The sequence below is a fragment of the Schistocerca gregaria genome, chromosome 3 (assembly GCF_023897955.1).
Source record: "Schistocerca gregaria isolate iqSchGreg1 chromosome 3, iqSchGreg1.2, whole genome shotgun sequence".
NCBI classification, from domain to species: domain Eukaryota; kingdom Metazoa; phylum Arthropoda; class Insecta; order Orthoptera; family Acrididae; genus Schistocerca; species Schistocerca gregaria.
The window spans coordinates 411,495,747-411,508,485 of NC_064922.1; the positions used below are offsets into that span (position 1 = coordinate 411,495,747).

The 12,739-nt window shown below is 46.4% G+C and overlaps 1 protein-coding gene and 1 non-coding gene across 5 annotated transcripts in view; both read right to left on the reverse strand.

Annotated features, from left to right (window-relative positions):
• LOC126356279 (F-box/LRR-repeat protein 2) overlaps window positions 1-12,739 on the reverse strand; it is a 706,156-nt gene that overhangs the window by 233,391 nt on the left and 460,026 nt on the right. The window lies entirely within an intron of this gene.
• On the reverse strand, window positions 4,954-5,028 carry Trnas-cga (transfer RNA serine (anticodon CGA)). Its single transcript has one exon. It is a non-coding gene; the product is annotated as a tRNA-Ser (tRNA).

Consider the following 12,739-nt stretch of genomic DNA (forward strand, 5'->3'; position numbering starts at 1 on the left):
CGTAGGAACGCAGCTTAGAAGACGCTTGTTAGGAACGGTGTCGAAAGCCTTCTGGAAATTTAAAAATATGGAATCAATTTGACATCCTCCGTCAATAGCACACATTACTTCATGAGAATAAAGAGCTAGTTGTGTTTCGCAAGAACGATATTTTCTGAATCCGTTATGACTACGTGTCAATAAATCGTTTTCTTCGAGGTACTTCATGATGTTCGAATACAGTATGTTCCAAGACCCTCTGCAAATCGACGTTAGTCATACGGGCCTGTAATTCAACGGATTACTCCTACTTCCCTTTTTGGGTATTGGTGTGACTTGAGCAATTTTCCAGTCTTTAGGTACTGATATTTCTGTGAGCGAGGGGCTGTATATAACTGCTAAATATGGAGCTATTGTATCAGCATATTCTGAGAGGAACCTGACTGATATACAATCTGGACCGGAAGCCTTGCTTTTATTAAGTGATTTAAGGTGCTTTGCGACACCGAGGATATCTATTTCTACGTTTCCTATCTTGGCAGTTGTTCTTGATTGGAATTCAGGAATATTTACTTCGTCTTCTTTTGGAAGTAGTTTCGGAAAATCGTGTTTAATAACTCTGTTTTAGTGGCACTGTCATTCCTCCGTGTACATTCCTCCATGGACAGTTCACGCCTTCGCACGAACGTTTTCTAGCTACTCAGCTCGTTGCCTTCCACCGCATTAACATGACCAGCCACGAGTCGGGAAAACCAGCGAGGGTGGTGGCTGTATCGGCCATGAAGACCACTTGAAGGTAGAATGCTTGGGTCCCTCCGCTGTCTTTCTCTGCTAGGCTGCTGTTCCGAATAAACGCATTAATACAGCTTCTCACAGACCGAAGTGTACAGCTAATTCAGTTTCTAACTAACCGTAGGCAGTATGTGAAATTACATATGCATTTTGCAAGTATTAATATGAATTATGAAAGAAAGATGTAAGCTAGCCATTTATTAAGTCGTCGCTGTCTTGCGTCGCGTCCGTAGTAAGATCACATCCTACCTTGACCACTGCTGTCAACTCAGCTCACGGCGTGCCAACTAAAGAGGGTCAGTGCGATGCCACCTGAGTAGCACATATTAAGGGCACTAACTTATCTGCTGCTACAAGTGGGTACATTATGGGCCGATGTTAAACAGCACCAGAGACGAGGGCTTGTCTTAATGACTCTTAAACTATAATGGAGAAATAAAGAACTGTTTATCTTCACTCCTTGTTTCTCTAGAGCTGTCCACAATGTCACTCCCGCCTCCGAAGCCCTCTACAAACCCGCAGTGCCCAGGTGGCAAAGTCATCGCCGTCCTGGCCTGGCACCAGAAGAACGGCTCTTCAACACCCCCCCCCCCCCCCCGTAGCGATCATTGAACCCCCCTACATTACTTTTCAATTTACCTCTGGTCAATATGGATGTGGTTGGCAGATAATGTTGCTCTCTCACATGTTGATTTTGTTTTTCCATATCCTGGGGAGCGAAAAGTTATTTACTGTGTAAGTAGGCTGTTTAGGTCTTTTTATTGGTAACGCCACATAGCGCTACATCTACATCTACATCTACATGACTACTCTGCAATTCACATTTAAGTGCTTGGCAGAGGGTTCATCGAACCACAATCATACTATCTCTCTACTATTCCACTCCCGAACAGCGAGCGGGAAAAACGAACACCTAAACCTTTCTGTTCGAGCTCTGATTTCTCTTATTTTATTTTGATGATCATTCCTACCTATGTAGGTTGGGCTCAACAAAATATTTTCGCATTCGGAAGAGAAAGTTGGTGACTGAAATTTCGTAAAAAGGTCTCGCCGCGACGAAAAACGTCTATGCTGTAATGACTTCCATCCCAACTCGTGTATCATATCTGCCACACTCTCTCCCCTATAACGCGATAATACAAAACGAGCTGCCCTTCTTTGCACCCTCTCGATGTCCTCCGTCAATCCCACCTGGTAAGGATCCCACACCGCGCAGCAATATTCTAACAGAGGACGAACGAGTGTAGTGTAAGCTGTCTCTTTAGTGGACTTGTTGCATCTTCTAAGTGTCCTGCCAATGAAACGCAACCTTTGGCTCGCCTTCCCGACAATATTATCTATGTGGTCCTTCCAACTGAAGTTGTTTGTAATTTTAACACCCAGGTACTTAGTTGAATTGACAGCCATGAGAATTGTACTATTTATCGAGTAATCGAATTCCAACGGATTTCTTTTGGAACTCATGTGGATCATCTCACACTTTTCGTTATTTAGCGTCAACTGCCACCTGACACACCATACAGCAATCTTTTCTAAATCGCTTTGCAGCTGATACTGGTCTTCGGATGACCTTACTAGACGGTAAATTACAGCATCATCTGCGAACAACTTAAGAGAACTGCTCAGATTGTCACCCAGGTCATTTATATAGATCAGGAACAGTAGAGGTCCCAGGACGCTTCCCTGGGGAACACCTGATATCACTTCAGTTTTACTCGATGATTTGCCGTCTATTACTACGAACTGCGACCTTCCTGACAGGAAATCACGAATCCAGTCGCACAACAGAGACGATACCCCATAGCTCCGCAGCTTGATTAGAAGTCGCTTGTGAGGAACGGTGTCAAAAGCTTTCCGGAAATCTAGAAATACGGAATCAACTTGAGATCCTCTGTCGATAGCGGCCATTACTTCGTGCGAATAAAGAGCTAGCTGCGTTGCACAAGAGCGATGTTTTCTGAAGCCATGCTGATTACGTGTCAATAGATCGTTCCCTTCGAGGTGATTCATAATGTTTGAATACCTGTATAAAAAATCACTGGCTGTGCTGTGTGCAGTCAGTGACTGGTTGGCATTGTTGTAATACTCGCCATTGTAGTGTTGGGCAGCTGGATGTTAACAGCGCGTAGTGTTGCGCAGTTGGAGGTGAGCCGCCAGCAGTAGTGGATGTGGGGAGAGATATGGCGAAGTTTTGAAATTTGTAAGACTGGATGTCATGAACTGCTATATATATTATGACTTTTGATGATATTAAGGTAAATACATTGTTTGTTCTCTATTAAAATCTTTCATTTGCTATCTATCCCTATCAGTGGTTAGTGCGTTCCGTAGTTTGAATCTTTTATTTAGCTGGCAGTAGTGGCGCTCGCTGTATTGGAGTAGTTCGAATAACCAAGATTTTTGTGAGGTAAGTGATTTGTGAAATATATAGGTTAATGTTAGTCAGGGCCATTCTTTGTAGCGATTACTGAAAGTCAGTTTAAGCACAGTCTTGTATAATTTTTCAAAGGGGACGTTTCATAACTGCTTGTACGGAAATAGGTTGCAAGAGAAGGCACAGTCGAGAAGGGAATGAGGTAGTGTTGTAGCCTACCCACGATGTTATTCGATCCGTACATTGAAGAAGCAGTGAAGGAAATCAAGGAAAGATATGGAAATAAAAACATTGACAGAATTACAAAGTCACTGGCAAGCTGCAGCAATGGTAAAGGGCTTGGAAGAGCACTTGAGCAGGACAGTGACATTAAAAGAGGATACAAGAGAAACGCTAACAAAAGTAAAACTTGAGTAATGGAATGTAATTGAATTAAATCAGGGGATACCGAGGGAATTACACTTTAAGGTGGCAGATTTTAGCACCTTGCATGATACTTATTCAGAAAATAATATATGAGATGTACCACGCGGATAGAGATACCGTTAGCCATTTGACAGAACGATACTAGTATCGACATATCAAGGTTAACAATGGTATGCAAGATTTTAGAACCGTGCATATCATCATTGCGAAGGTGGTTTGGACGGATACAGGAAAAAGTTGTTTGCGACGTCGAACAATCGAGGTGGTTGTCAGTTGGCCGGTGCTTCACACAACGACTGCTTTGGCGGTTGAGTGGCTCTTGTGACCACAGGGGGAATTGGGGGAGCCTGAGACCTCACAGGTGGAAAAAGAGAGAGAGGGCATACGTGTGATGGAGAGACTGGTTCCCGCCGTTGCGGCTAACGGGATGCAAATAATGCGCGCCCATGAAAGGTGTGAGATCCGCTCGAAAATTCAAAGTCCTCATTGGTCAGAAAACGCGTATGGATGCATGTGCGAGGAACGGCACAGTTTGGCGGCAACAAGATCGGGACTCTGGTTTGGCGGTGGTGCTAGGCGGACGTTGAGGATCTGCTCCACAAGAGTCCTCACAGGGGAAAGGAAAAATGAGGCAGGTGCCTGGGACGACTGTCCTAATCCACGTGCTGAATGATGGTGATATAAGAGCAAGCAGCTGGCAAAGTAGGGCACTCGAACAGAAATTGCGTACGCGTTCCACTAGCTCTTTGCTTGAGTTCTCTGATTTTGTGTCCGTCTAGGTGGAACTTCAGTAAAACCACTTGCGTGCCCAGTATTAACCTACGTAAGTTAGGGAAAGGGACGATTAGGGATAGAATCTCCATTGTGCCAATGGTAGGATAGTTGGTTTAGGGAATTAATTTGATAGTAATGTTTTATGTCAGGAATATTGCTCATTCTGTTTTTAATGAATAAATGTAAAATTTAATACCAGACCATAATCAAAGCATTATCATTTCTGTAGGTAGAAAACTACTGATAGAATAAGAGTTTTATTAATAAAATATATTATCATATTAATTCGAGCCGGCCGGAGTGTTCGTGCGGTTCTAGGCGCTACAGTCTGGAACCGGGCGACCGCTACGGTCACAGGTTCGAGTCCTGCCCCGGGCATAGATGTGTGTGATGTCCTTAGGTTAGTTGGGTTTAAGTAGTTCTAAGTTCTAGGCGACTGATGACCTCAGAAGTTAAGTCGCATAGTGCTCAGAGCCATTTGAATCACTTTTATTAATTCGATGTAAGCGATACTGGGGGTACATTCGCGCATTGAAACAGAGCCGAGGTCAGGTAGCAGTAATGAAACAAGAAGTTTCGTATTAAACTTCCTGGCAGATTAAAACTGTGTGCCGGGCCGAGACTCGAACTCGGGACCTTTGCCTTTCGCGGGCAAGTGCTCTACCAACTGAGCTACCCAAGCACGACTCACGCCCCGTCCTCACAACTTCACTTCTGCCAGTACCTTGTCTCCTACCTTCCGAACTTTACAGAAACTCTCCTGCGAACCTTGCAGAACTAGCACTCCTGAAAAAAAGGATATTGTGGAAACATGGCTTAGCCACAGCCTGGGGGATGTTTCCAGAATGAGATTTTCACTCTGTAGCGGAGTGTGCGCTGATATGAAACTTCCTGGCAGATTAAAGCTGTGTGCCGGGCCGAGACTCGAACTCGGGACCTCAGATGGCAGAGCACTTTCCCGCAAATGGCAAAGATACCGAGTTCGAGTCACGGTCCGGCACACAGTTTTAATCTGCCAGGAAGTTTCATATCAGCGCACACTCATCTGCAGAGTGAAAATCTCATTCTGGATGTTTCATATTCATTATATCGCCGTACGTTGCAACACTGATGTGACAAAAGTTACGGGACAGCGATGTACACACGTACGGTAGCATCGCGTACACAACGTATTTTTATACGTTGCAGTCCATAGCAGTGTACTGCATTGGAGCTGTCGTTTGTACTCAGGCGATTCACGTGAAACGTTTCCCATCTGATTATGGCCGCACGAAGGAAATTAACAAATTTTGAACGCAAAATAGCATTTGGAGTTAGAACCAGTAGACATTTCATTTCGGAAAACACTACGAAATTCAATATTCTGACATCCACAGTGTCAAGAGTGTGCCGAGAATACCACATTTCAGGCATTGCCTCTCACCACGGACAACGCAGTGGCCGACGGCCTCCACTTAAAGACCCAGAGCGGTGGTGTTTGCGTAGAGTCGCCAGTGAAAACAGCCAAACAACACTGCGTAAAATAACCGCAGAAATCAATGTGTGACGTATGACGAACGTATCCTTTACGATATTGCGGCTATATTTGGCGTTAATGTTCTGTGGCAGCAGAAGACCGACGTGAAAGACTTTGCATACAGCACAGCATCTCCTGCAGCGCCTCTCTAGGGTTCGTGACCATATCAGTTGGACTCTAGACGACTGGAAAACCGTAGTCTGGTCAGATGAGTCCAGATTTTAGTCGATAAGAGCTGCTCGTAGGGTTCGAGTGTGTCGCAGACTCCACGAAGCCATGGAACCCACTTTGATACAAGGCAATGTGCAAGCTGGTGGTGGCTTCATAATGGTGTCGGCTGTGTTTACGTGGAATGGATTGGGTCCTCTGGTCCAACTGAACCGATCATTGACTGTAAATGGTTATGTTCTACTACTTGGAGACCATTTGCATCTATCAATGGACTTTATGTTCCCAAACAACAATGGAGTTTTTATGGCTGACGATGGGCCATTTCACTTGGTCACAACTGTTAGCGATTGGTTGGAAAAACATTTTGGACAGTTTGGGCGAATGATTTGGCCACTCACAACACCCGATATGAATCCCATCGAACATGCATGAGACATAATCGACAGCTCAGTCCGTGCACAAAATCTTGCACCGGTAATACTTCCGTATTTTGGACGACTATAGAGGCAGTATGGTTCAGTATCTCTGCAGGAACTTCCAACGACTTGTTGATTCCATGCCACGTCGAGCTGGGGCACTTCGCCGGGCAAAAGGAGGTCCGACATGATATTAGGAGGCATCCCATGCCTTTTGTCAACTCAGTGTAGATTAGGCAATGAGAAAGTAAAAGTATTCGGGGAGTTTTCAGTAAGGGCACCAAATAAATGAATTTGTTCGAAGTGCGGAGGACGTAAGAAAAAGGGGAATTCGTTAACATCTAGTAAGAACTTGAGAATTACGAAATCTTTTCTGAAGATATTTGCCTGGTGTGTAGCCTTGTACGGAAGTGAAAAGTGAACGATAAGCAATTCTGAAAAGAGGACAATAGAAGATTTCGAAACGTGGTGCTACAGAAGATTGCTGAAGATTATGCAGGCAGATATACACTCCTGGAAATGGAAAAAAGAACACATTGACACCGGTGTGTCAGACCCACCATACTTGCTCCGGACACTGCGAGAGGGCTGTACAAGCTATGTTCACACGCACGGCACATCGGACACACCAGGAACCGCGGTGTTGGCCGTCCAATGGCGCTAGCTGCGCAGCATTTGTGCACCGCCGCCGTCAGTGTCAGCCAGTTTGCCATGGCATACGGAGCTCCATCGCAGTCTTTAACACTGGTAGCATGCCGCGACAGCGTGGACGTGCACCGTATGTGCAGTTCACGGACTTTGAGCGAGGGCGTATAGTGGGCATGCGGGAGGCCGGGTGGACGTACCGCCGAATTGCTCAACACGTGGGGCGTGAGGTCTCCACAGTACATCGATGTTGTCGCCAGTGGTCGGCGGAAGGTGCACGTGCCCGTCGACCTGGGACCGGACCGCAGCGACGCACGGATGTACGCCAAGACCGTAGGATCCCACGCAGTGCCGTAGGGGACCGCACCGCCACTTCCCAGCAAATTAGGGACACTGTTGCTCCTGGGGTATCGGCGAGGACCATTCGCAACCGTCTCCATGAAGCTGGGCTAGGGTCCCGCACACCGTTAGGCCGTCTTCCGCTCACGCCCCAACACCGTGCAGCCCGCCTCCAGTGGTGTCGCGACAGGCGTGAATGGAAGGACGAATGGAGATGTGTCGTCTTCAGCGATGAGAGTCGCTTCTGCCTCGGTGCCAATGATGGTCGTATGCGTGTTTGCCACCGTGCAGGTGAGCGCCACAATCAGGACTGCATACGACCGAGGCACACATGGCCAACACCCGGCATCATGGTGTGGGGAGCGATCTCCAACACTGGCCGTACACCTCTGGTGATCGTCGAGGGGACACTGAATAGTGCACGGTACATCCAAACCGTCATCGAACCCATCATTCTACCATTCCTAGACCGGCAAGGGAACTTGCTGTTCCAACAGGACAATGCACGTCCGCATGTATCCCGTGCCACCCAACGTGCTCTAGAAGGTGTAAGTTAACTACCCTGGCCAGCAAGATCTCCGGATCTGTCCCCCATTGAGCATGTTTGGGAATGGATGAAGCGTAGTCTCACGCGGTCTGCACGTCCAGCACGAACGCTGGTCCAACTGAGGCGCCAGGTGGAAATGGCATGGCAAGCCGTTCCACAGGACTACATCCAGCATCTCTACGATCGTCTCCATGGGAGAATAGCAGCCTGCATTGCTGCGAAAGGTGGATATACACTGTACTAGTGCCGACATTGTGCATGCTCTGTTGCCTGTGAGTATGTGCCAGTGGTTCTGTCAGTGTGATCATGTGATGTATCTGACCCCAGGAATGTGTCAATAAAGTTTCCCCTTCCTGGGACAATGAATTCACGGTGTTCTTATTTCAATTTCCAGGAGTGTAGTACCTAATGTGGAAGTAGTGAATCAAACTGCGGAAAAATGAAACTTATGGCACAATTGAACTAAAATAAGGGATTGGTTGATAGAGCAAAGCCTGAGCCTCACGAAGAGCTAATTTTGGAATGTGAGGGAGTGTGGAGGGGTAAAATTGCAGGGGCAGACCAAGACTCACCTATGGCAAGCAGGTTCAAACTCATATAGGCAGCTGTAGTTACGCAAAGATGAAGCGACTTGCAGGGGATAGACTAGCATGGAGAGCTGCGTCAAACCATTACGATGATTTCTGTAGCTATTTCATGCAATGTTGATTTGTTCGCACTGACAACTCTACGCAAACGCCGCTACTCTCGGTCGGTAAGTAAAGGCCGCCGACCACTGCGTTATCCGTGGTGATAGGTAATGCCTGAAAGTTGGTATTCTCGGGACACTCTCGAGACGGTAGATGTCCGAATATTGAATTTCCTAACGATTTCAGAAATGGAATGTCTCATGCGTCTAGCTCTAACCATCATTTCGCGTTCAAAGTCTGTGAACTTCCGTCGTGCGGCCATAATCACATCAGAAACCTTTTCATGTGAGTCACCTGAGTATAAACGACAGCTCCGCCAATGCAGTGTATTGCAACGATAAAAATACCTAGCGTACGCGATAACCACAACAACGACATCCTAAATAAGCGATGATCGAACCAACACGTGGTCTCCTAACAGGGAGTCAGAATATGCTTACTATCTCATCGACACTGGGCCTAAAATCTTTGTTATCCAGAACCGTTTTGGCTAAAATTTAAAGGTAGTTATTGAGAGATTGTTTTCATGGTTAGTAATACAGATTAAACCGTGCTCGGTTCTTGTAATGTACAGCTATTTTCGTAATTTGGACAAGCTCTTTTGAAAGCTCTCCTTTTTTATAACCAGTTTACAGCTTTTTTCCACCCTGCCTACACTATGTTGAGAGCACATAGATCCATCACGTATTATATACATCAGAAATTGTAATAAAGTATGCTTACTGTTCACTAAAAGTTACTCTTCATGAATCTCTTCAATTCTAGCATCTCTTCATGAGATTCTTGCTCATTAAGGTAAGATAAAGGCTATGAGGAACGACAGACAGGCATGCTTAAACCCATCTCCTACAACGCCGTAATGGAGAAGTGAGGCAACTGTTCCCGAATTGAAGTCGTCATGTGCAAGATATGAGAGTCAAGGGAAAGGAAATCCAAGTACTAAATAAAAGGATGCTTACTTCGCAACTCCCAAAGAGTAATCGAGTCTGTTTTAAATGAATATAGTTTCCAGATTTTCTGTATTAGGCCTACATCAAAAGGCGGGAAGTTATACGGGTCTATTCAAGAAAGGAGTTTGCTTTTCTTATAAGTAGTAGTGAAACTGCGGCAAGCTATTGACTCAAGATAGTTGCATTAAAATTATGAAGCAACAAATAATGAGATTATTTTACTATTAACTAAGATTTTCAGTTTCGAATCTTGTTTAATATTTCCTGGCACTTTATCAGCATATCTTTGTGTTTATTTTTTACCCTGCTAACTCTTCCTTCATCTAACTTGAATTTGAATAATTTTAATCTCCAGGACAATTTGAATTAGCCATTTATTTTTCGCAGTTGTTTCTAACAGGGCTACAGAGCCCTTATGACCGTTATCTGCGTCTCTTCGGTCACTGTTCGTGCAACCTTTTATCAGATATTTCACATCATTTACTAAGTACAAATACAGTGTTGCCCTGCAAATGGGAGACCTGATACGAGAACGCTACACTAGTGCAACATAGCGGTCTACATTTTTTTGCACTGAAGAGACAAAGAAACTCGTACTTCTGGGTAATACTGGGTAGGGCCCCCGTGAGCACACAGAAGTGCCGCAACACGACGTGGCATGGACTCAACTAATGTCTGAAGTAGTGCTGGAGGGAATTGACATCATGAATCCTTCTGGGACGTCCACAAATCCGTAAGAGTACGAGAGGGCGGAGATCTCTTTTCAACAGCACGTTGCGAGGCATCACAAATGTGCTTAGTAATGTTCATATTTGGGAAGCTTCGTGGCCAGCGGAAGGGTTTAAACTCAGAAGAGTGTTCCTGGAGCCACTCTGTAGCAATTCTGGACGTGTGGGGTGTCGCATTGTCCTGCTGGAATTGCCCAAGTGCGTCACCATGCACAACGGACATGAATGGATATTTACGTACGTGTCACCCGTCAGTCGTATCTAGACGTACCAGAGGACCCATATCACTAATCTGCACACACCCCACACCATTACGGAGCCTGCGCCAGCTTGAACAGTCCCCTATTGATATGCACGATCCATGGATGTTCATGGATGTCCTGGATGTCCTGAAACGAGACTCGTCCGACCAGGAAACATGTTCCCAATCATCAACAGTCCAGTCGGTGTTGACGGGCCCAAGCCAGCCGTAAAGCTTTGTGTCGTGCAATCATCAAGCGTACACGAGTGGGCCTTCGGCTCCGAAAGTCCATATTGTTGATGTTCCGTTCAATGGTTCGCACGCTGACACTTGTTGATGGCCCAGCACTTAAAGCTGCAGCAATTTGAGGAAGGGTTGCACTTCGGTCACGTGGAACGATTCTCTTCAGTCGTCGTCGGTCCCGTTATTGCAGGAATTGTTTCCGACCGCAGCGATGTCGGAGATTTGCTGTTTACCAGATTCCTGGTATTCACGGTATACTCGTGAAATGGTCGTACGGGATAATCCTCACTTCATCGCTACCTCGGAGATGCTGTGTCCCATTGCTCGGGCGCTGACTATAACACCACGTTCAAACTCATTTAAATCTTGGTTGTAGCAGCAGTAACCGACCTAACAACGGCGCCAGACACTTGTCTTATATAGGTGTTGCCGACCTCAGCGCCGTATTCTGCCTGTTACATATCTCTGTGTTTGAATACGCATGCCCATGCCAATTTCTTTGGCGCTGCAGTGTAGTAAGGCTATGGGATAAACGCGCACTGGTTTGACCGACGGCGCTGAGCTGGCGCGTCCCGAGACACGCGAACGGTTGACGGCGTGGACGTAGCCCATGGTGCAGTCCACTATAACACTTCAGCTCCTGGAATTGACGGAATAAGAGTCCACGATGTAAGCTGACTAACAGAATGGCAGCAGGTAGCCTGGAGAGTTACTGCCAGTGGTTTGTCGTGGGTAGTTGTGGCGTGATGTGCCAGCATGACGCACAGTCAGAGGCCGCAGAATCATCTCACGGCCACCACAAAAAATCTAAACCCAAACTAATGAAGTACCAAAACAGGCCTTAGGGGTAAAACTGAGACGATAAACTGCCGTGTAAAAGCCCTACAGGAAGACATAATACACTGCGCAACACAATTAAATGACAACTTTTTCGAAACCTCGTCCTTGTCTCCCACTGACACGCAGGAGTTCGAAATTTGACTCAAAGATTGCTGCAAAATTCGCTGTAACGGTGCAGAAGTGTGGTGCCTTGCGACGTCTCCCTCAGGCTCGATGACGCTGCCAACAGCGAGGTGTCGACACATGCGAAGAAAAGGCCAGACCTCAGAAGTTGACGTAAGCTGTAAGGTGGATTAATAGTGTCACATTGGCGCTAGATTTCACCACAGTTCTGCCCAACGCCACAGTGGACTTGTCACATGATGGGTGGATCGTCAGACCACTCGTACCCACATTTCACCCCGTCTATCGATAACTCTGCGATGGAGATCGGAACCACGATGCCCAGCGTTGAAGTCACGCGGTATTTCTTATGAGCGGCCATAGAAAACATTTCTGATACACCCATACTAACAAATCCAACCTTGCATGAACTATCACAGCTAGTAAGCCACTACTGCTCTTACTACCCATCCCACTGTCGCAGAGGTTTTTCTCCCACGGCACGAGCCTTGGCACTTTTTTTCCCTCTGCTCTTCGATTCGCTACCCTCACTCGCGTTTCGTCCACCATCTATCACCTGATGGACCGCGTTAATTCGTAGTCTTACCCAGACGCACGGATAACATCACAGCCCAGCATCCTGTGATCCACTTACTAGATAACTAACATGTTTACGGAGGTGACAGTAGAACTTTTGGTCTGGTCACCACGTTGGTGCGGGCGTGGAGGGGCCCCATCTCTATGTTAAAAACCGCTGCGACTCGAATAGGCCATGCCGGCCGGTGTGGCCGTGCGGTTCTAAGCGCTTCAGTTTCGAACCGCGTTACCGCTACGGTCGCAGGTTCGAATCCTGCCTCGGACATGGATGTGTGTGATGTCCTTAGGTTAGTTAGGTTTAAGTAGTTCTAAGTTCTAGGGGACTGATGACCTCAGAAGTTAAGTCCCATAGTGCTCAGAGCCATTTTCG